At 47.1% G+C, this 20,203-nt stretch overlaps 2 pseudogenes; both read left to right on the forward strand.

The window, feature by feature from the left end:
- The first annotated feature begins 7 nt into the window (after positions 1-7).
- Positions 8-3,588, forward strand: LOC138847746 (dihydroxyacetone phosphate acyltransferase-like; annotated as a pseudogene).
- LOC100343086 (dihydroxyacetone phosphate acyltransferase-like) lies at positions 1,300-2,601 on the forward strand (annotated as a pseudogene).
- Positions 3,589-20,203: the final 16,615 nt, after the last annotated feature.

Raw genomic sequence — 20,203 nt, forward strand, 5'->3', positions numbered from 1 at the left:
GGGGAGTAGTTGCAGAGGGTGCCCTCACCCTAGGTAAGGTCACAGGCTGCCCCTGGGAGCAGCACCACCAAGGCTTAGCAAAGAAAACCAGGCCCTGCCCAGGGCTGGCAGCCACGCCATGGACTCTTCTCATTCATCTAATTCTTGCTTCTCTGTTGACTCCATCAATCCCAGCACTGCCATCCTTCTCTATTTAAACTCCAAAAGTGGGATGAGTTTGAAGATATTGTAGAAGAGAGGAGGCATGTCAGTGATTTGAAATTTGCAAGGAAATGCTATGCACCTCTTGTCTATAAAGAGCGGTAGCCCTTGTGAGCCAAGTGATATTAAAAATAGCGTTCTCAATTCTGAAGAGATTCATTATATCATTAAACAGCTTTCCATGGAATCACCCCAATCTATCAATGTCCTTCGAGAGGCAATTTGTGAGATCTTGGATGAAATGAGCCACAAATTTAGTCTGGGAGCCATGCAGTTTTTTGCTTTCACATTGAGCCAAATATTTAAACAAATTTTCTCAAAAATGTGCATAAATGAAGAAGGTATTCAAACCTGATACCAAGCTTCCTTTCTCTTTTTATTCTAGCTCTGTATCCATCTTTTTCCCTCTACACATTGGCTTGCTGTGCTTTGTTGTTCACCCTGAGTTTGACTTTGACTTTCTCATGTTGTCATTTCTATGCCTTACTGTGCCAGTTACAGCAGCAGGAAGGGACTTCCTGGGAATGAAAATGGTTAGTGAGCTGTGCAGGATGTCAGGTGTGGCACAGCTTTAGTGGCAATAAACCCTACTGCCTGTATTCTCTGAATATGTAAAAACTATGTTTCAGAATGGTTATGTTCGTGTAGAATTTTTCCTAGAAGGGACAAGAAGCCATTCTGTCCCATAAAACATTGACCTCTAAATTTGGCCTTCTGAGTATTGTGATAGAACCATTTTTAAAAAAAGATTTTATGTATTTATTTGTAATGCAGTTAAGAGAGAGGGAGAGACAGAGAGAAGAGAAAGAGGTCTTCCGTTCACTGGTTCACTTGCCAAATGGCTGTAGCAGCTGGGGCTGGGTCAGCCTAAAGCCAGGAGCCTCTTCAGGTCTCCCATGTAGGTGCAGAGGACAAGTACTTGGGCTGTCTTTGGCTGTTTTCCAGGCTCATTAGCAGGGAGCTGGATTGGAACTGGAGCATCTGGGACTCAAAAGTGGCACTCATATGGGATACTGGCACTGTAAGTGGCAGCTTAACCTTCTATGCCACGATGCTGGCCCTAGAACCATTTTTTAAAGAGAAGTTTTTAATACCTTTCTTGTGCCAGTCAGCATTAGCTATGATAAGATCAGACGAAACTCTTTATGCATGTGAGCTTCTAGGGGTTCCTAAGCCAAAAGAATCTATAACTGGATTGTCAAAAGCGAGACAGATTTTTCTCTGAAAATTCTGGAAGTATCCCTGCGGACCTTGGAGACCCTGTGTCACTTCAATCTCTGGCCTCTGGGATGATGAGGAGGAGCCCATATCACTTGGTTCCAAGGTATATTTCTCAGAAGCAGTCCAAGGGCACATGTGGCTTGCTCACTTAAGTTGCCTACAAAATGCAACATCCGCGTACTGGAAACCTAGTTCTGAGCCCACATGCCCCAACAGTGCTCAGAACCAGCCGTCGGCGGACTCTGATGTTCTGCTGGAAAAGACGATGGCCGAAAGGATGAAGCCCGGGTATCCGGAGGATTTCTCATTTGGCCCAATCATGAGCCTGCCAAAGAAGTAGTCCCGTCCCACAGTCTACTGCATTCCAGCCTCATCAGTTGATTGTGCAGCGGACATCTGCGGACTCAGAAGTGGTCGATGGACTGATTTGCCAGCACATCACCCTGCTCAGGTGCCCGACTTAGCGGAACCAGCTGCCCAACACTTGAGTGCGCTTTTCCTTCGTCGCCGTAGCGTGGCGGATGACAGCTGGCTTCAGGAAAGAGGATGTCTTTGGTTGCTTTCATTTCCTGCACTGTGTTTTCCCGGACGAGTTCATCTTCTTCCCAGGAGACACAGTAAAAGAACTTTGAAGAAGATTGTTCCCTGCTTTGTGAAAGTGAGACCTGCAAGTGACTACCAGGAACCTCCCAGCTGCGGACAAAGCAAATGTTGGGCTGGAACTGCTCAGAGGACTCTCCAGAACTTTTGTGGAATGTTTTCTGCCAGTGTTCATAGGCCTCTCGAAAGCAGAATCCGACCACTTCACGGAGAAGCAATACTTGACTGCTGTTAGAAAATTCACGAGGCATCTTCACAGTCAAGGTGCCTCTCAGTGTTGGGCTGTATTATCTTCTGATGCACACAGAAGTGCCTCAGCAGCCTTTGTGAGGCTCGGTGTAGTGGCGCAGAAGAAAGTAAATAATGATTATATATTTAGTGTGAATGAACCTGCCACAAACACGTTGGAAGCAATGCTTGGGTGTTAGATACCAAGGAAAAGCAGCCACTGCAAAACGTTAATAATAATCACCAGTTATGAAAAACCGATCATATAATTACTGGCATCAAAGGACTGTTATTACAACAAACAGGAAAGTAAAGGAAGAGATTATCTTCTCGTCCTTTCTAAGACTCCGAGAACAGGGGATTCACAGCGAGGAAGTTTAGTTCAGTGTAATCTTCCGTACCACAATGGGAAAAGGCATTTGTATCGAATAGTGTGTGTTTTAAAATAAAACAATATTTGCAAACATAAAAAAAGATTTTTTTAAAAGTTTTATTTATTTGAAAGGCAGAGGAAGAGACCAGCCAGTCAGTGCATCTCTCCTCTGTCTGCTGGTTCACTCCCCAGGTGCCCATTACACCCAAGGCAGGGCCAGGCTGAAGCCCAGAGTCCGGTTTCAGGAATCATCCAGGTCTCCCGCATGGGTGGAAGGGACCCGGGTACTTGAGCTGTCACCTGCTGCCTCCCAGATGCTTTAGCAAGAAGTTGGATCAGAAGTGGAGTTGGGACTCAATCCAGGCACTCTGATATGGGATGTGGGTATCCCAAGGGTGGCTTCACCCACTGTGCCCCAGTGCCTGCCCCAGTGACAGCTGTCTTATTGGCAGTCCCAAGGTGGCACAGGACACCATCTGAGACATCTGTGTGCATGTCTCTGTCTCTGTGATAGCCTATAAAGCCACCAGGATTCAATCGTGAGGGCTCACTCAAGTGAATGCCATCTAATCACTCTCCAAAGGCCCCACGTCTAGATCCATAATTGGATTCAATTTCCATCCTCTTAGTATTATTAACATAAGACTTTGGGAGACGCCCGAATGCTATCCAAACCATAACAGAGTTGTTTTATACAGGAAGGGTTCGAATTGTTTTGTGACATTCCCTCTCAAGGACAGAGCCAGAACCAAGAGTAGAAAGTACAGAGAGGTGAGCTTTAGTTCACGGAAGGACCCCTGTTTGAACAATTCGAGCTTTCTAAATGCAATGAGGCGGTACGTTTGCAGCCCCTGGGAAGATTGCAGCAAGGGTTGTAAGATAAATCATTCTCCAGCGTCAGACTGAAGGAGTTCCTGTGGCACATGGAAGGTTAGATGGGTTGAGCTCTCAGATAGCCATGTGTCCAGAAACCATCTGGGGATCTTGTTAAAGTGCAAATTTTGATTCAATCTAAGGTACAGCTCTAATTTTTTTTTGTAGATAAATTTCTCCTTTTTGAAAAAGATTTATTTATTTGAAATGCAGAGTGATAGAGAGAGAGAGAGAGAGAGAGAGAGAGAGAGAGAGATTCTATCCACTGGTTCACTCTGCAAATGACTGCAACAGCTGGCGCTGGGCCAGGCTGAAGCCAGGAGCCGAGGGCTTCATCCGGGTCTCCCACGTGGTTGAAGGGCCCAAGCACTCGGGCCATCTTCCACTGCTTTCCCAGGTGCATTAGCAGGGAGCTGGATCAGAAGTAGAGCAGCCGGGACGTGCAGTGGCGCTCGTATGGGATGCCGGAGTCCCAGGTGGTGGTTTAACCTGCTGTGCAGCAGGGCCAGCTCCTCTACCAAGCTTTACGTGCTGCTGCTGGGCTGTGGAGCACTCTTTGAGCAACAAGTTTCTCTGCCTATTTTCTCGGTGAATGTTCAAGGAAGGCTAACTAAATAACCAATTTTCTGCATAAAAGAAACACTAACAGCTGATCTCAGTCCCTAGATGATTGCTCCTCTAGTTGGCTGAGACATAGAACACACGGGTACCTTGAAATGCTGACTTCGCACCACCTGATAAAACCTGCCTTGTGTGGGTCTCAGTATTCGGCTTTAATTCTGTAGCTTGGGCACCAGACTTTTCCCATTTTCCCTGAAATGCCAGCTCTCTGCAAGATATAAACACAGTTCCTTAAGGAAAAGCGATTGTAAGAGCAATTGAATTTGGAGAGCCTGTAGGCTATTTCTAAAAATTTACAAAGCCCATCAACTCCTAATGATTACGGGGGTATTAAAGTGAAGAAACTTGCCTAATTTTGTTTATCCTAAATTTAGTTCACTTTAAAAATCTCATAACCCCTATTAGAAGTCAGTAGAGTCTATGTGAACTGGATAGAAAGTGCTATTCACAGGGGTCTATCAGCTTTCTGCTACTACAACAAAATACCTGAGAGAAGGTACTTAGGAAGTAAAGAGTTTTATGCTGGCTCATGGTTCTGGAGATTCGCAGTCCAAAATTAGATAGCCCCATTGGTTTGGCCTCTGCTGAGGACAGAGGTGGGGCAGGTTTAGAGGAAGGAGCATGTGTGGGCCAGGAAGCAGAGAGAGCACTTGGACCTCACTCAGGCTTTCATAACCAACCCTCTCGCGAGAACTGTCTCCCGAGTAGTCCTCTGACCCATGAGGACTACTTCTTAAACATCATAATTCATGACTCTATGACTTTGAGGTTTCAATTCTTGCACGAGTTTTCGAGCCAAATTATGTTCAACCCATAGCACAGGGGACTTTGCATTTTTCTCTCATAATGTATTCCACAAAGTGTATTATTATGCTACTGTTCAAAGCAGGTTGCCTTCTCAGAAAAATGGCTCAGTCCTTAATTTGAATATGGGACCTCTTGCCTTCGTTGTTATTGCCCCATGAGCAGACCCCAAGACAAGGATATGAGCATAAATTTGGGGGGCTAGGAGGGAGGTGCGTTCAGAAAACACCAGTACGTGAATGAAGAAGTGTGACAGGAAGAGGAGGAGTCAAAAAGGGTGAATTATGGAGCATGTTACAGTTATGGGCAACTGAGGCTCCGCTACGCTGGGAAGTCTGGGAAAAAGAGCAGACCACGCTTTGGGGTTGTCTAGTCATACATCTACACACATACACACACTGAAGAAAGGAAGCTACCGTATTTATCCTAAACTCCCCTCTGTCTTTGGCAGGGGTCTTCTCCCAGAGGTGTTCACCCTCTGCCAGTCGTGTCTGCCCTGCCCTTGGCCGAGAGAAAGTACACAGGAACAGAGTTCAAGGTGCTTGCAGCAGAAAGCCTTGCACTTGTACTGGAAGAGCAAGTGCCCAGGGGGATATGAGTGGATCAATGCCAAGGTCTGCCACGTCTCTGAATTCTTAATGTGTTTTTCCTAGTCTCTTGTTGGATCCAGTATTGTTAAATACACAGCCCTATGAGTAAAATATTTTTTTAAGATACTGAACCAAAATATTTTCATTTTTATATTTTTAAGTCCATGTCCTGGCATCTGACAACTGTGGCAAAGGACAGCTGACTGTGTGATACTGGCAGCGTAAGGAGGGTCAAACAGAATGTTCCTAAAGGTGTTCAGAGCATCTCATCAGACTCCAGGCACAGGCAGGGCCAAGACAGCAGACGGGGCAATGGGTGACAAGAGTTACCCGTCTCTAGGAATTGGAGCCAATCGCTGGGAAGGAGTGTGGGCAGGACTCTGGGTTATAGAAGGAACTGCCAAGACCTTTCAAGCCAGGACCCCTGGCTTTAGAGGGTGTTAGGGAGCAGAGATGCCCAAGGCAGAGCCTTAACTAAAAGGAACAAATCCAAGACCAAGAGAGGGTCAAAAGTACAACTGTGGCTTCCGGTTACCGAGTCAAAAAGTCTAAGAGCTGGGCGGGTATTTGGCCTAGTGATTAAGAGAGCTGTGTCATGTGGGAGTGCCTGGGTTGGAGTATGCAGACCCTGGGAGGCACCGGGGCGCCTGCCACCCCGGTGGGAAACCTGGATTGATTTCCCGTCTCCCAGCTTTGGCCTGACCCAGCCCAACCACAGCCATCACAGACATTTGGGAGGTGAAACAGCGGATGGGACCGCTGTGTCTCCGCCTCTCAAATAAATATATACGTTTGTTTTTAAAGACCCAAGGTCAAGACAACATAAGCAACAGAGTGAGAATCCTGTCCGTTGACTCTTCTAGCATGGTATAAATGGTCCCTTATCCGCCTTCCCCTGCCGATGATATTGTGCATAGCTATTTTGGTCGGTTTCCTGTTGAAAGTGCTTTCTTTGTCTCTCTCTCCTGGCTCCTTATCCATCTTTCCCCTCCACTCATTTATCTGCTGGGTGGTGGCGAGGTTGTCGTCCTTGTTGTTCTACCCCGAGTTTGACCTTGGCCTCCTGCCCAGTGCCGCGTGTCCATAGCCCGCTCCAGGACCACATCACCGGCTCTCTGGCCCTTGTGGCCCCTTCCTTAGCCCATTTCCTTTTCATTTTGTTTTGCTTTCAAGCCTTCACGACCCAGCTTTTCCTGGCAAATGGCCAAGAGCAAACTGCAGATTTTTTTTTTCTAAAGCCGTCTCTCTTTCTCCCCTTCGGCCCTGACTTCCTGAAAGTCTGCCACGGGGATCCATGTTATGTCTCTGTTTATGCGCATAACAAATCCTTCCATTTACTGTTTTGAATAAATGGTGCTTTTCAGCTAAGGGAGGGCTGCTCGCCTCTCTGCAAACACCGTGTTAGAAGAATCAGATAAACTCCTCTGATATTTTTCTGGTGTACTTCTGCATTCTCCTTGCAGAATTCCAAACATGTGGCATCACGCATATTTGCAGACAGGCTTGACAATGCGCCCTCCGTCAGCCACAGTCTCTTTATGGTTTTTTTTTCTGGCAAATGTGACTTCAGTTCTTAAGATGTCCCAAGCGATTACCGCCCCCTCGTACCGAGCCAAGGAAACCCGATCGTGTCGGGAGAGGCTGTTCCGGGGAGATTGGTTTGCCGTGGTTAAAAGACGAAGGTCTGATGGCTTTAAAGCTTTGCTCGCTTCTCCAAAGTCTTTTGACTGTGTTGGTACAGCCAAGTCGCTTGCAATCTCTTTGTCTCTCTTCAGCGGCAGTAGGGAGGCAACAGGACCCCGTTCCAGGAGTTCTGCAAGAAAAATGCTAACCAAATGCCTTGAACTTCTTGTCTATTTCCCCACAGTAGATTTAGCAGAATACCACACCTGGTCGCAGTCAGTCATTCTGCGGCCCAGACGTGTGAGGGATGGGCGCCAGCGTTGGCGGCAGAGTGGGTTGAGCCGCCTCTTGCCACGCTGGCATCCCGTATCTCAGCACTGCTTCTCGGCATCCCCCGTGTGAGTGCTAGTTCAAGTCCCGACTGCTCCACTTCCGATCTAGCACCCAGCCCTGGCCGTTATGGCTATTTGGGGAGTGAACTAGTACATGCAAGATCCATGTCTCTCTACCCCTCTGCCACTCTGCCTTTCAAATAAATAAATCTTAAAAAAAAAAAAAAAAAAAAAAAAGGGTGACCCAACAAGACAGAGAGCAGCCTCAGGCAGGAGTCCTGCCCACTGCCGGGGCAGTGGCAACATCAAAGGCAGGACTGGGGCCGGCACAGAGCCTTTCCTTCCAGGCCCAGCCCCCCCTTAGCTCCCGTTACTTTGTATATCCAAGAACTCCTGTTTTTTCCAGAGGCTGTTTAGTCCTTGTTGCTCAAGTTAATAGACTCCAATAGATTAGAACAATGATCAAGAGGCAGTGTACTATGGTGGGTAAGAATATAAATTTGGGGGCTGCCTTTGTGGTGCACTGGGCTAAGCTGCCACTTGCAATGCTAACATCCCATATGGGCGCCGGTTCAAGTCCCGGCTGCTCCACTTCCAACCCAGCTTTCTGCTATGGCCTGGGAAAGCAGTAGAAGATGGCCCGTATACTTAGGCCCCTGCCACCCTCCCATGTGGGAGACCCAGATGGAGCTCCTGGCTGCTGGCTTCAGCCTTGCCCAGTCCCAGCCATTGTGGCCATCTGGGGAGTGAACCAGCAGATGGAAGATCTCTGTCTCTCCCATTCTGTCACTCTGCCTTTCAAATAAATAAAATAAATCTAGAAAAAAAAAGAATATGGATTTGGAAAGCAAATGCTCTAACACCTGGCTCTGCTATGTGATAGTTTTGTGGCCTCAAGCAATTCACCTGTCTCTGTCCCTCGGTTGTCTCATGTGTGCGTAGAGAATGATATTATACAAATGAAGCAAGTGAATATTTGCAAAGGGTCTGCTTGTAGCAGTGCCTGGCACTTGGTGGGCACCCTGAAGTATTTGCTAAATAAAAACATTGTCCCAGGTAGAGGGTAGAGTGTTTTTTTTTTTTTTTTAATTAATTTATTTATTTGAAAGGCAGAGTTACAGAGAGGCAGAGAGAGCGAGAGAGGTCTTCTATCTGCTGATTCACTCCCCAAATGGCCAAAACGGCTGGAGCTTCTTCCTGGTCTCCCATGTGGGTGCAAGGACCCAAGGACTTGGGCCATCCTCTACCGCTTTCCCAGGCCATAGCAGAGAGCTGGATGGGAAGTGGAGCAGCTGGGACTTGATCCAGTGCCCGTATGGGATGCCAGCACTGCAGGCGGCAGCTTCACCCGCTAAGCCACAGCGCAGGCCCCTAGAGTGTTTTAAATGTGTCGAAATAGTCAGGTGAGCTCTAACAGAGGGTTGTTGAAGACAGCCTTCTTGTCTTTGTTGCATAAAATATGTAGTGATGTGGAAAATAAAATGGAAGCATGGCAAAAATGAAATTATTTAAAGAGTCCCACGACCGTGGAAATGACCCTGCTGGTGCGACTGCACATTGTGAATGGATCACTCGCTGATGCTGTGCTGTTGTAACTAAAGGACAGAAAGGGTGAGGGCAGGGGTAGGGGCAAAGGCAGAGGAAAAGAAGAGAAAGAAGGGAGTCCTCGGAGATTTTGATTTCTTTTGAGAACGTAGAGCCCGGACGCCTAGTAAGTTCCTACAGAACTTTGGGAGGTGCTCCAGTATGAGTGCGTGTCGGCACACCTCCCCCACCCTATGCGCTCTTCTTTCTGTGCAGCGTTGACACTCCTCCCACAGGGGAGCAGGGTCTGTGTTCTCTCCTCTGGACCCTGGCCAGAGGCTCCTGACTGCTCTGACCACTGGAGTGTGGAGGAATGAGGCTGATATGACATCCAAGTCTAGGTCACGGAAAGGATCCAGCTTCCACGGCGCTGTCTCCCAGGATACTTGGACTTGGACCCCGCCACCGTGCTGTCTGGGCCACATGAGAAGGCCGCAATGACATGCAGATGTTCTGGCTGCCAGCCAGCATCAGCCAGCAGAACAGTGAATCTCTTGTATATCTCACCAACTAAATCTCATGTGAACGAGCGAGCCTTCAGATGATCCTAGTTCCTAGGCATTGAGTTTTCCTGGCTGAGGCCCAGGCATTGTGGAGCAGAGACGAGCTGTCTGAAATCCTTGCCTCACAGAAACCAGAAGAGACAATGAATGGCCGCTGTTGTTTTAAGCCACTACGTTTTAGAATGATCGGTCGTACGGTAATGGATAACTGGTACAGGAACTCGATCAGAACTCGATCAGAGCGTGGTTTCCAGAAGACAAGGAAGGTTCCCGTCGGAAATCCTGCTGGAGTCTTTGGGATCCATAGTACCGTATATTTAAATCCTTCCTCCTTTAGCAACCACACTCATAGTTCCTAAATTTTATCAAATGAACTCTGCTTGATCCAACTTGAGTTGGGAATCTTTGACCAGGTGCTGTAGGTGTCGAAAGCCCCTCACCCGGATCCACCACCCCCTGACCCCAGCTGCCACCCAAGCACTCTAAGCAAAGGAAGGTTCTCAACTTGGACAGAGTTAGGAAGTGGCCTGGTGTCCAGAGCCCACCACCTGCACACCCAATTATGTTCCAGATGTATTTCCTGCTGGGTTCACTATAAATGTATACGGGAAATGGAAGAAGAGAAAATAAAAGGTAACTAAAAGAAAACAATCCTCCATTTTCTTCCCCTAATTAGGTATATAGGAAGTCTATATTTCATTTTCGAGAAAAACTAAAAATTAAGAGAAAAAAAACTATGATCTCATTACACAGAAATAACCACTCCTAATATCATGGGACATACTTTTTGTTTGTCATTTGTGGGGAGCAACTCGGACTAGACTGTTACTGGAATTAAGACTTATTCTATGCATCTGCTCTCCCACAATATGGCGCTGAGAAGGGAGAAACAGCTTCTACACAGCTGCCTCCAGTTCAACCAATAAACAGCAGGACCTGCTCCTGATTGGAGGAGAGCAGCGTACTCGGCGTGTGGGTAGCAGAGTTGGGATTGGTGGAAGAGGACTATAAAGGAGGAGAGAGACAACATGCACCGGGAACATCTATCTGAAAGAACACCTGAGCAGCCCCCGAGAGAGCCGGCCGGCGGTGTGCCGCTCCCCCGCGGAAGTGGGGAAAGTGGCAGGGGGAACCGCCCTTCCACGGAGGTGGAAGGGTCGGTAGCCAACCCGGGAAGAACCAGCAGCAAACCCGGGGAGGGCCGAGCAGACGAAAGAACAGCGCAGGGTCCTGTGTGGTTCCTCCACGAAGAGGGGGAGCGACATAATGGTGCCGTGACTCGGATGTGAAGCCTAGGCAGGGTTTAGTGTCGTTCCTCCCTGAAGAGGGGGAGCGACAGTCATTTATTGTATTTATTTATTTATTTATTTATTTTTGAGAGACCTAGAGCTGCCATTCACTGGTTCTCTCCGCAAATACCCACAAGGGCTAGGCCTAGGTCAGGCTGAAGCCAGGAGCCAGGAACTCATCCAGGTCTCTCACTGGGTTGGAACACCAACTACTTAAGCCATCACCACTAGCTCCCTGGGTCACCGTTAGCAGGAAATCAGAATCAGAAGTAGAGCCAAGCGGCCAGCACTGTGGTGTAGCAGATTAAGCCATCACCTACAGTGCCAGCATCACATATGGGTCCTGGTTCGAGTCCCAGCTGTTCCACTTCTGATCCAATTCCCTGCTGATGCACCTGGGAAAGCATCAGAGGACAACTCCTGTTGTGGGACCCCTACACCCACAAGGGAGATACGGAAGAAGCTCCTGGCTCCTGGCTTCGGATCAGCCCAGCTCTGGCTGTTGATGCCATTTGGGGAGTGAACCAGTGGATGGAAAACCTCTCTCTCTCTCTCTCTCTCTGCCTCTCCCCGTAACTCTGCCTTTCAAATAAATAAATAAATCTGTTATTTAAAAAAAAAAAAGATGAACACGTGTGGTGCTCGTGTTGTGGTGCAGTGGGTTAAGCCACTGCCTGCGATACTGGCAGCATCCCATATCAGAGCTGCCTTGCTTCCAATCCAGCTCCCTGCTAATGTGCCTGGGAAAGCAGCAGAGGGTGGCCTAAGTGCCTGGGCCCCTATCACCCATGTGGGAAACCCCGATGGAATTCTAGGATACAGGCTTTGGCCAGGCCCAGCCCTGGCTGTTGCAGCTGTTTAGGGAGCAAACCAGCCAATGGTAGATTAGATACCTCTCTCTCTCTTTTTCCCTCCCTCTCACTCTCTTTTACCCTGTCTCTCTGGCATGTTGCCTTTCAAATAAATAAATCCTTTTTTTTTTTTTTTAAAGATGAACATCTTTTTGTTTTGTATTATTTGGGGTTTTGACTTTTTGTAGTTAGTGGAGAGCTGTCTGTTCTTTTGTTTGTTTGTTTGTTGTTTTGCCTTTTGTGTTCATGAATATATACTTTTTAGCTGATTATTTGTAAATTCTATGGTAAATATATTAATCTGTTTTCTATCACAGATACTGTAATTATCTTTCCCAAGTGCTCATTTTCTTTTCTCTCTCTTTTTTTTTAAAGATTTATTTATTTATTTGAAAGTCAGTGTTACACAGGGAGAGAAGGAGAAGCAGAGAGAGAGAGAGAGAGAGAGAGAGAGAGAGATCTTCCATCCACTGGTTCACTCCCCAAATGGCTTTAATGGCCAGAGCTGGGCTGATCCGAAGCCAGGAGCCAGGAGCTTCTTCCGGGTCTCCCACGTGGGTGCAGGGGCCCAAGGACTTGGGCCATCTTCTACTGCTTTCCCAGGCCATAGCAGAGAGCTGGATCAGAAGGGGAGCAGCTGGGACTTGCACTGGCACCCATATGGGATGCCAGTACTGTGGATGACAGCTTTACCCACTACACCACAGCCCCAGCCCCTTATTTGCTTTTTAATGTTATTCGTGGTGTTTTTTCCTCCAGATTTTCTCAGTGGAGAATCCCTTCATATCCAGTGATGATAAAAGCATCGGAATTAACATAAACGCAAAAAGATCTGGAGGGACAAAAGCTTCCAGACAAGGATGCCCTGGACGACGCTCTGTATATGTGTCTGTGTTCTCCAGATTTAGTAAAATGAAAAAGTCTCTTTCATCGTCTTAGCAAGTATTCTGAAGATTTTTGTCTTAAGTGCTGGGAAGTTTGGATGGTCTGTGTCCGTGGGATGCCAGAAGTCAGGAAGGGGTCGAAGAGAAATAGAACGGGAGAGGAGAGAAGTGCAGAAAATGGGCAAAACATCACTTTAGATGCCATCAGTATGTGTCATTTGGGGCCAGCATTGTGGTATAGTGAAGAACACCGCCACCTGCAGTGCCAGCATCCCCTCCAGGGGGCCATTTTGAATCCCATGGTTCCAATCCTGCCCCTGCCAATGCACCTGGGAAAGCAGCAGAAGATAGCCCAAGTGCTTGGGCCCCTGCCACCACGTGGGAGACCCGAAAGAAGCTCCTGGCTTTGGCCTGGCTTCGCTGCTCGCCCTTGTGACCACTTGGGGAGTGAACCAATAGATGGAAGATCTCTCTCTCTCTCTGTCTTTCTCTCTGATTCTCCCTCTTTCTGTAACTCTGACTTTCAAATGAATAAATCTTTTCTGTTTAAATTTGCATTTTTTATTCATCACTTTAAAAAGTGAAAAGTAAGGTATCTAGTGGTTACGATACCTGTGTCTCTCATCAGAGTAGCTTGGTTCATTCCCGGCCCCAGCTCCTCACTCCAGCTTCCTGCCAATGCAGGCCCTAGCAGACAGAAGTGATAACTTAGGTAACTGAGTTCCTGCCACCTGTGTGGGAGACCTGGATTGAGTTCCCAGCTCACAGCTTCTGGCTTTATCCTAGACCAACTCCAATCATTGAGGGCATTTAGGGAGTGAAACAGCACATAGGAGCACTCCCCTGTCTCTCTCCATATCCCTTTCAAATCAATAATTATAAAAGAAATTAAAGGGGCCAGCGCTGTGGTGTATAGTCTAAGCCTCTGTCTGCAGCGCCAGCATCCCACATGGGCACTGGTTCGAGTCCTGGCTGCTCCACTTCCGATCCAGCTCTCTGCTATGGCCTGGAAAGCAGTAGAAGATGGCCCAAGTCCTTGGGCCCCTGCACCCACGTGGGAGACCCAGAAGAAACTCCTGACTCACTTCGGATCAACCCAGTTGTGGCTGTTTGGGGAGTGAACCAGCAGATGCAAGACCTCTCTCTCTGTTTCTCCCTCTCTCTTTATCTCTACTTCTCAAATAAATAAATGAAAAATCTTAAAAAGTAAAAGAAATTAAAAACAAATTTAAAATGAAAAGTACAAAGAAAACAGAGACTGGACCACCAATGACTTCTGGTTCCGTGTCTGAGCTACAGTCTATAAAGGCTTTTAGCCGGTATATGGGCTGATAAGATCTGTATTTCACAAGGGGAGATCTGGTTATAATGGAAAAATAAATTAGATTTAGGAATGAAGATGCTATTGGTGATGGTATCAGTTGTTTATTGCTACAATAATGCTGTGTATCAACCACAAAACCTCAGTGATAAACAACTGTGTTTGTTGTTTTCAAGTCTGGGGTCAACCAGAGGCCGGCCAGGCCCGCTCACACCTGGGGGTGGCTCCCTCTTGGCTGTTCCTGATGGGCCTTGACATGTTCCCGTTTGCGTTTTTGAAGGAAGTTTCTGTAGCTAACAGGTTTGGAGATGGAGATGGAGATGGAGTCTCCTTCCAAGGGAGAGGCCAAGGATAACCATCACCTCCAGAAATGATTCAGGTTCCCTAACTTCAGTGTTTGTCTCCTGCAGTGACGTCCCTTGTGCGTGTGCAGGCATCCGTCTCAGCCCCTCCACACCGGGCCCAGCAGCCCTGGGCGGGGGAGGGCAACGGGTGCAGATGTGAGCATGCTCATGCCGCCTACTGCGTCACGGAGTGGTGAAGGCTTATGTCTTCTGCTGGCATCAGCAAGATCCTAGCAAGTTAACTCAGCTCGCAAGGGAGGTGAAATCCCAAGCCGTCTGCAGTGCACGACACTTGCCTGTTTCCCCTTCTCAGCCCTTGGGTCCCTGAAGACCTTTCTAGCCGTGTTCCCAGGGCCAGGCACAGGGCTTGGTATGCACAGGTGTGTCGCTCCAGGAACAGCACAGAGGGTTCTCTCTCACACTGACGTGGTGCAGGTCCATCCCTCAACGTGGCATCTTTAAAAAAAAAAAAAAAGATTTATTTATTTATTTGAAAGTCGGAATTACACACAGAGCGGATAGGCAGAGAGAGAGAGGTCTTCCATTCACTGGTTCATTCCCCAATTGGTTGCAACAGGCGGAGCTGTGCCGATCCAAAGCTAGGAGCCAGGAGCTTCTTCTGGGTAATCACGCAGGTGCAGGGACTCAAGGACTTGGGCCATCATTGTACTGCTTTCCCAGGCCACAGCAGGTCTCAAACCGGTGCCCATATGGGATGCTGGCACTGCAGGTGGAGGCTTTACCCGCTACACCACAGCACTGGCCCCAACGTGGCATCTTTTTAAAAGAAGATTTCCTTATTTTCCTTGAAAGGTAGAGTGAGAGAGGGAGGGAGGGAGGGAGAGAGAGAGAGGGAGGGAGAGAAAGAGGGAGAGAGCGAGATCGAGATCTTCCATCTGCTAGTTCACTCCCCAGACAGTTACAATCTCAGATGCATTAGCAGGGAGTTGGACTGGAAGGAGAGCAACCAGGACTTGAACTGATGCCCATGTGTCCACGTGCCCATGGCCTGTAGATGCAATGGAGTGAGACGGTCAACGTGAGATCCGTGTTACTGCAGCTGGCACAGCACAGCACACTGTTCTCAGACAACTTTTTCAGAAGTAGAGTTACATTCTAAAATAATAATCAGATACACAGTATAGCAATATCCGTGAGTCAGTTAGGTAAAAATGTCTTACATCAAATATGTGTGTATGTACTGTGTGTTGATCTGACTGGCAATGCGGTAGGTGTGTTCACGCCAGCATCTCCACACAGGCGTGATGACTGTGTTGTACTAATGTCATTTAGAGATGTACTTTGATGTGTGTTCCATCACAATCTTATAGGAGCATCATTGTAGGTGTGGTCCGTGGATGACCGACATCTCATCATGTGTTGCATGGCAATAGCTGCTGCTTCAGAAATAGTTATGAAATGAATAAGGAAGTCGTTATTTACCCTATTTTTCAGTAGTTAAGCCTGGAAATACATTTGTACTTCACATGGCCATCAGTCTCCTGTCATTTTTGCTCTAAGCAAGCTCACCCTCACTACTTCCCCAACAGTTGCTGCTGCTGTTGTTTTTGTAACAGAAAGTCAGGGAACTTTTTTCTTCTTCAGTTTATTTATTTGAAAGGCAGAGAGAGAGAGAGAGAGAGAGGATCTTCCATCTACTGGCTAACTCCCCAAATAACCACAAGGATCCGCACTGGGCCAGTTAGAAGCCAGGTGCTTGGAACTCCATCCAGGCCTCCCATGTGGGTGGCAGGGCCCCAGGTACTTGGGCCCTCATCTGCTGCCTTCCCACCAGGGAGCTGGATTGGAAGCAGAGCAGCTGGGTTTCGAACCTGTGCTATGATATGGGATCCCTGTGTTGCAAGAGGCAGCTTTCTTAGTCTACTGCACCACAATGCTGGCCCCTCCCCAGTACTTGTTGGGATAATGTCACATTTAAAGCATTCTGGGATGGTGACCCATGCAAGGCTTCCTTGTATCCCAAGCAGTCTTACACCGACTCTTACAGACATTATACCGATTTTTCTGAAATTTATCTACATGTGGGGTTGGAATTCTTGGGAAAATTTTTCCTGAAGTTTCTTTAGAAAACAGATTTGTAATGCTTCCATGTATACTGGTTGCTTGGATCCCCCGTTATTTGTCTGAGTGGGTAGAAAGAAGATTGGGGGAAGTCAAAATAGGGAATCAGCAGAGTGAGAAAGAGAGGCGCCCCTAAAGGTTAGCACAACTTGTCCATTCAACCGGATTGTGCAAGTTTTCCGCAGCCGGCTGCTCAGCCGCTGCAGTCTGGGTTAAAGTTCGAAGGAAAAGATCTCCGCACACATACTTTCCAAATTGAAACAAAAAGTTACAGGATTTGAAACTCAAATCTTTCCCTATGTTCGAAATCCTGAGTTTTAATAAGGTCTGCAACCAGGACGGAAGTAGCTCAGCTCAGCTTTGCACAGCACCGGCGTTTCAACTGTGTGCATTTCAAACCTTCAGCCCCCTCCCGCTGACTGGCAACCGGCGCTGGGCTGACTGTGAATCGTGACGTAGACGCTGCACACGGCCCTTGTGAGGCGGGGCTTTCACTTCTCTCTTTGGCTCGTGTGTGCTTGTGCTGGTTGGAAGGGAGAGGCGTAGGAGGAAAGCAGCTGTGGGAGCAGGGCTCTCCTCATTTTTAAAAAAAATTTTTTTTTTGGGGGGGAAAGGCTTTGGACTAGGAAATATTTCAAGATTTTTTCCAGTGAGACAGATGCTATGAATACCTACAATTATCGTGTGTTAATTAAATTGTTTTTAAATGAAACAGAACTTTCAACAAGTCTTAAAAGACAATAAATATGTAATTATTTTATTTGAAAGGCAGAGAGACACACAGGGATCTGCCATCCATTGGTTCACCCCCCCATAGGACAGAACAAAGCTAGGAGCCAAGAACTCAGAGTCTCCCACATGGGTGGGCAGGGACCCAGTGACCTGAGCTGCCTTCCCATGTACACATGAGCAGGAAGCTGGAACCGGGAGCAGAGCTGGCGCCCAAACCCAGCCACTCCAGTGTGAGATGCACGCATCCCGAGTGGTGTCCTAAATGCGATGCCAAACACTCGCCCCTGCGATGGATACTTAAAAATCACAAAACCAAGCACTTAAACATGGCTAAAATAGTACAATTTTGTGTTATGCATATTCTACCACATTAAAATGTGCGATGGATTTAAACTCATAAAGTGTGCTTGCATTTAAATTTCATAGTGATATTTTTAAATGAGCCACCTTGAAGGATGTCAGGGAACCAAGTCATCCTGTGAAAACCGATAAAGGGAAGGCATCCAGCACAGCCTGCCTTTTCCCCGTGGACACTATGTCAACGGCAACCAGATAGGGAGCACCGCTTTATAGAAGTATAATAGTGGCTCTCATGGTTATCCTGAGATGCCTGCCTGGCGTGGCAGGTGTATTCTCTTCATTAAACTGAAAATAAAATGACAGAATTTGGTTCTCATTATTTTGCAACGCTCAATAAATTAATTGATCTAGGCAATGCAAGTTCCTAGCTGTTAATAACACAAAAGAGATACAACCAGACATTATGTGGCTGTTAATGAAAGAACTCTGTACCACTCACAGCCTTGCAAAAAAAAAAAAAAAAAATCAAAATTCAGGCTCATCAAAACTCCAAATGCCATCGGGAGTGCAGTGGAGGATGGCCCAAGTGCTTGGGCCCTGCACCCGCATGGGAGACCAGGAGAAGCACCTGGTTCCTGCCTTCGGATCAGCGCAATCCGCCGGCCACAGCGCGCCAGCCGTGGCAGCCATTGGAGGGTGAACCAACGGCAAAAGGAAAACCTTTCTCTCTGTCTCTCTTTCTCAGTATCCACTCCGCCTGTCAAAAAAAAAAAAAAAAAAAAAAAAAAAAAACCTCCAAATGCAACTGACAATTAGCTAGAAAACCGGGAGACAGAATATGGGTTGAAATGTACTATGAGGGTGTCATCAGCGAAATTCAGACATTAAGAAACTTGGTAGCTCAGATTGTCTGTGTTCTTCAACAAGTAAACTATAAGGAAAAGAAAAGGATAGAGAGGGGAACAGAAGATTCAAAGAGATTTAGGGTGGCCAGTGTGGTGCTGCAGCAGGTTAAGCTGTCACCAGCAATGCTGACATCACATTTGAGAGCTGGTTCGAGTCCTGGCTGCTCCACTTCCAATCCAGCTCCCTGCTAATGCGCCTAGAGAAGCAGCAGAGGGTGGCCAAGTGCTTGAGCCCCTGCCACTCAAGCAGCAGACCCAGATGGAGTTCTGGGCTCCTGGCTTTGGCCCACCTAGGCATTTGGGGAGTAGACCAGCAGATGGAAGAGCTCTGTCTCTCCCTCTCTTTTTGTAATTCTGCCTTTCAAATAATTAAATCTTATTTTTGAAAGACAGAAATTTAAATGATGAATCAAATTTTTTTCCTGAGCAATATTCAAGTAGAGTATCTAAGGATGCACACTTGGATGATAAAACCATAAAGATATCTGAAATTGTTGTTATAGAAACCAGGAGTGAGCAAGTGGCACAATGATTGAGATGCCACTTGGGACATCCTCATCCCATAAAGGAGTGCCTGGGTTTCAGTCCTGGCTCCTCTCCTGATTCCAACCTCCTGCCAGAGTGCACCCTGAGAAGAAGTAGTCTGAAATAATTGGGTCTCTGCCACCCATGTGGCAGTCCAGGATTACGTTCTAGGCTCCTGGCTTCAGCCTGGCCCAGTCCTGACTATTTCAGGCATTTGGGGAGTGAACCAGCAGATGCAGGATCTCTCTATATCTCCTTCTCTCTCTGTCTCTCTGACTTTCAAATAAATTAAAGCATTTTTTAAAATCAGGAGCTTGTACACGAACGAGGTGTTTCTGGGGTTGGTAGTATTACTACTTGACCTGGATGGTAGTTATGAAGGTGTGGCCTTATGATACTTCATTCTATGAATTTGGTTTGTGTGTTTTGCTGTGTTTTATAATAAAATGTAGTTCAGTGAGGCATCCAGGATGAACTATAATAGTGTGGGTCACCCAGGACTGCCAACTGGCCATGAGAGGACCATTAGAGAACTAGTGAGTCCCCAGAGGCCACAGGAGGGCCAAGACTTTGTCCAGCTACATAAGGGCAGGTGACAACTAAATCATATTGAGTTTGGGCCAAGACAGAGTTCTGAATTCCTGGCAGACGTGGATGGGAAAGGACTCAGCAGTTGTGTTGAACAAAGCAAACTTCGGTTCCTGGAGTGATTTCGCTCCCCGAGCCAGCCCACTGCCAGCACAGACTTGCAAGTGCATCTTCATCTCCAGGACCGTGCTGTCCCAGCCCTGGGAGTGAGGGAACCCTAGCTCCAGAGAACACGTTTCGTTACAGAGACTGCTGTAGCATCTTGATCAGCAATGCGCAGGACACCTGGAGCTGCATCCAAGGCTACAGTCCACTCTTTCCACCAAGAAACCTGGACAAGGTGAGGGCCTTGTTTCGTGAATGACGAAAAAAAAAATTCCAGATAGAAGCCCCTCAAGGGGAAGGCAGCATAAAATGTCAGAGAGAAAGAAATGCCAAAGGTGGTATTTAACAGCAATAAGCTACTGATACACGCCTATTAGAATCCTAAAATCCAAGAAACTGACAATGTCGATTGCTGGTGGAGATGTAGAGCAACAGGAGTTGTCATTCGCTGCTGGTGTGGAAGGCCATTTGGCAGTTTCTTCCAAAGCAAAACATAGCCTTACTATACACTCTGGCAATTGCTCTCCTAGGTATATAACCAACTGATTCGACAGTTACATCTTCATGAAAACCCACATGCAAATGTCTAAAGCAGCTTTATTCATAATTTTCAAAACCTGGAAGCAACTAAGAGGGCTTGCTCTTTTTTTTTTTAATAGAAAATTTTTAAAAAAGATTTATTTATTTATTTGAAAGGCAAAGTTACAGAGTGGCAGAGGCAGAA

Source organism: Oryctolagus cuniculus, chromosome X (assembly GCF_964237555.1).
Source record: "Oryctolagus cuniculus chromosome X, mOryCun1.1, whole genome shotgun sequence".
In the NCBI taxonomy this organism is placed as follows: Eukaryota; Metazoa; Chordata; class Mammalia; order Lagomorpha; family Leporidae; genus Oryctolagus; species Oryctolagus cuniculus.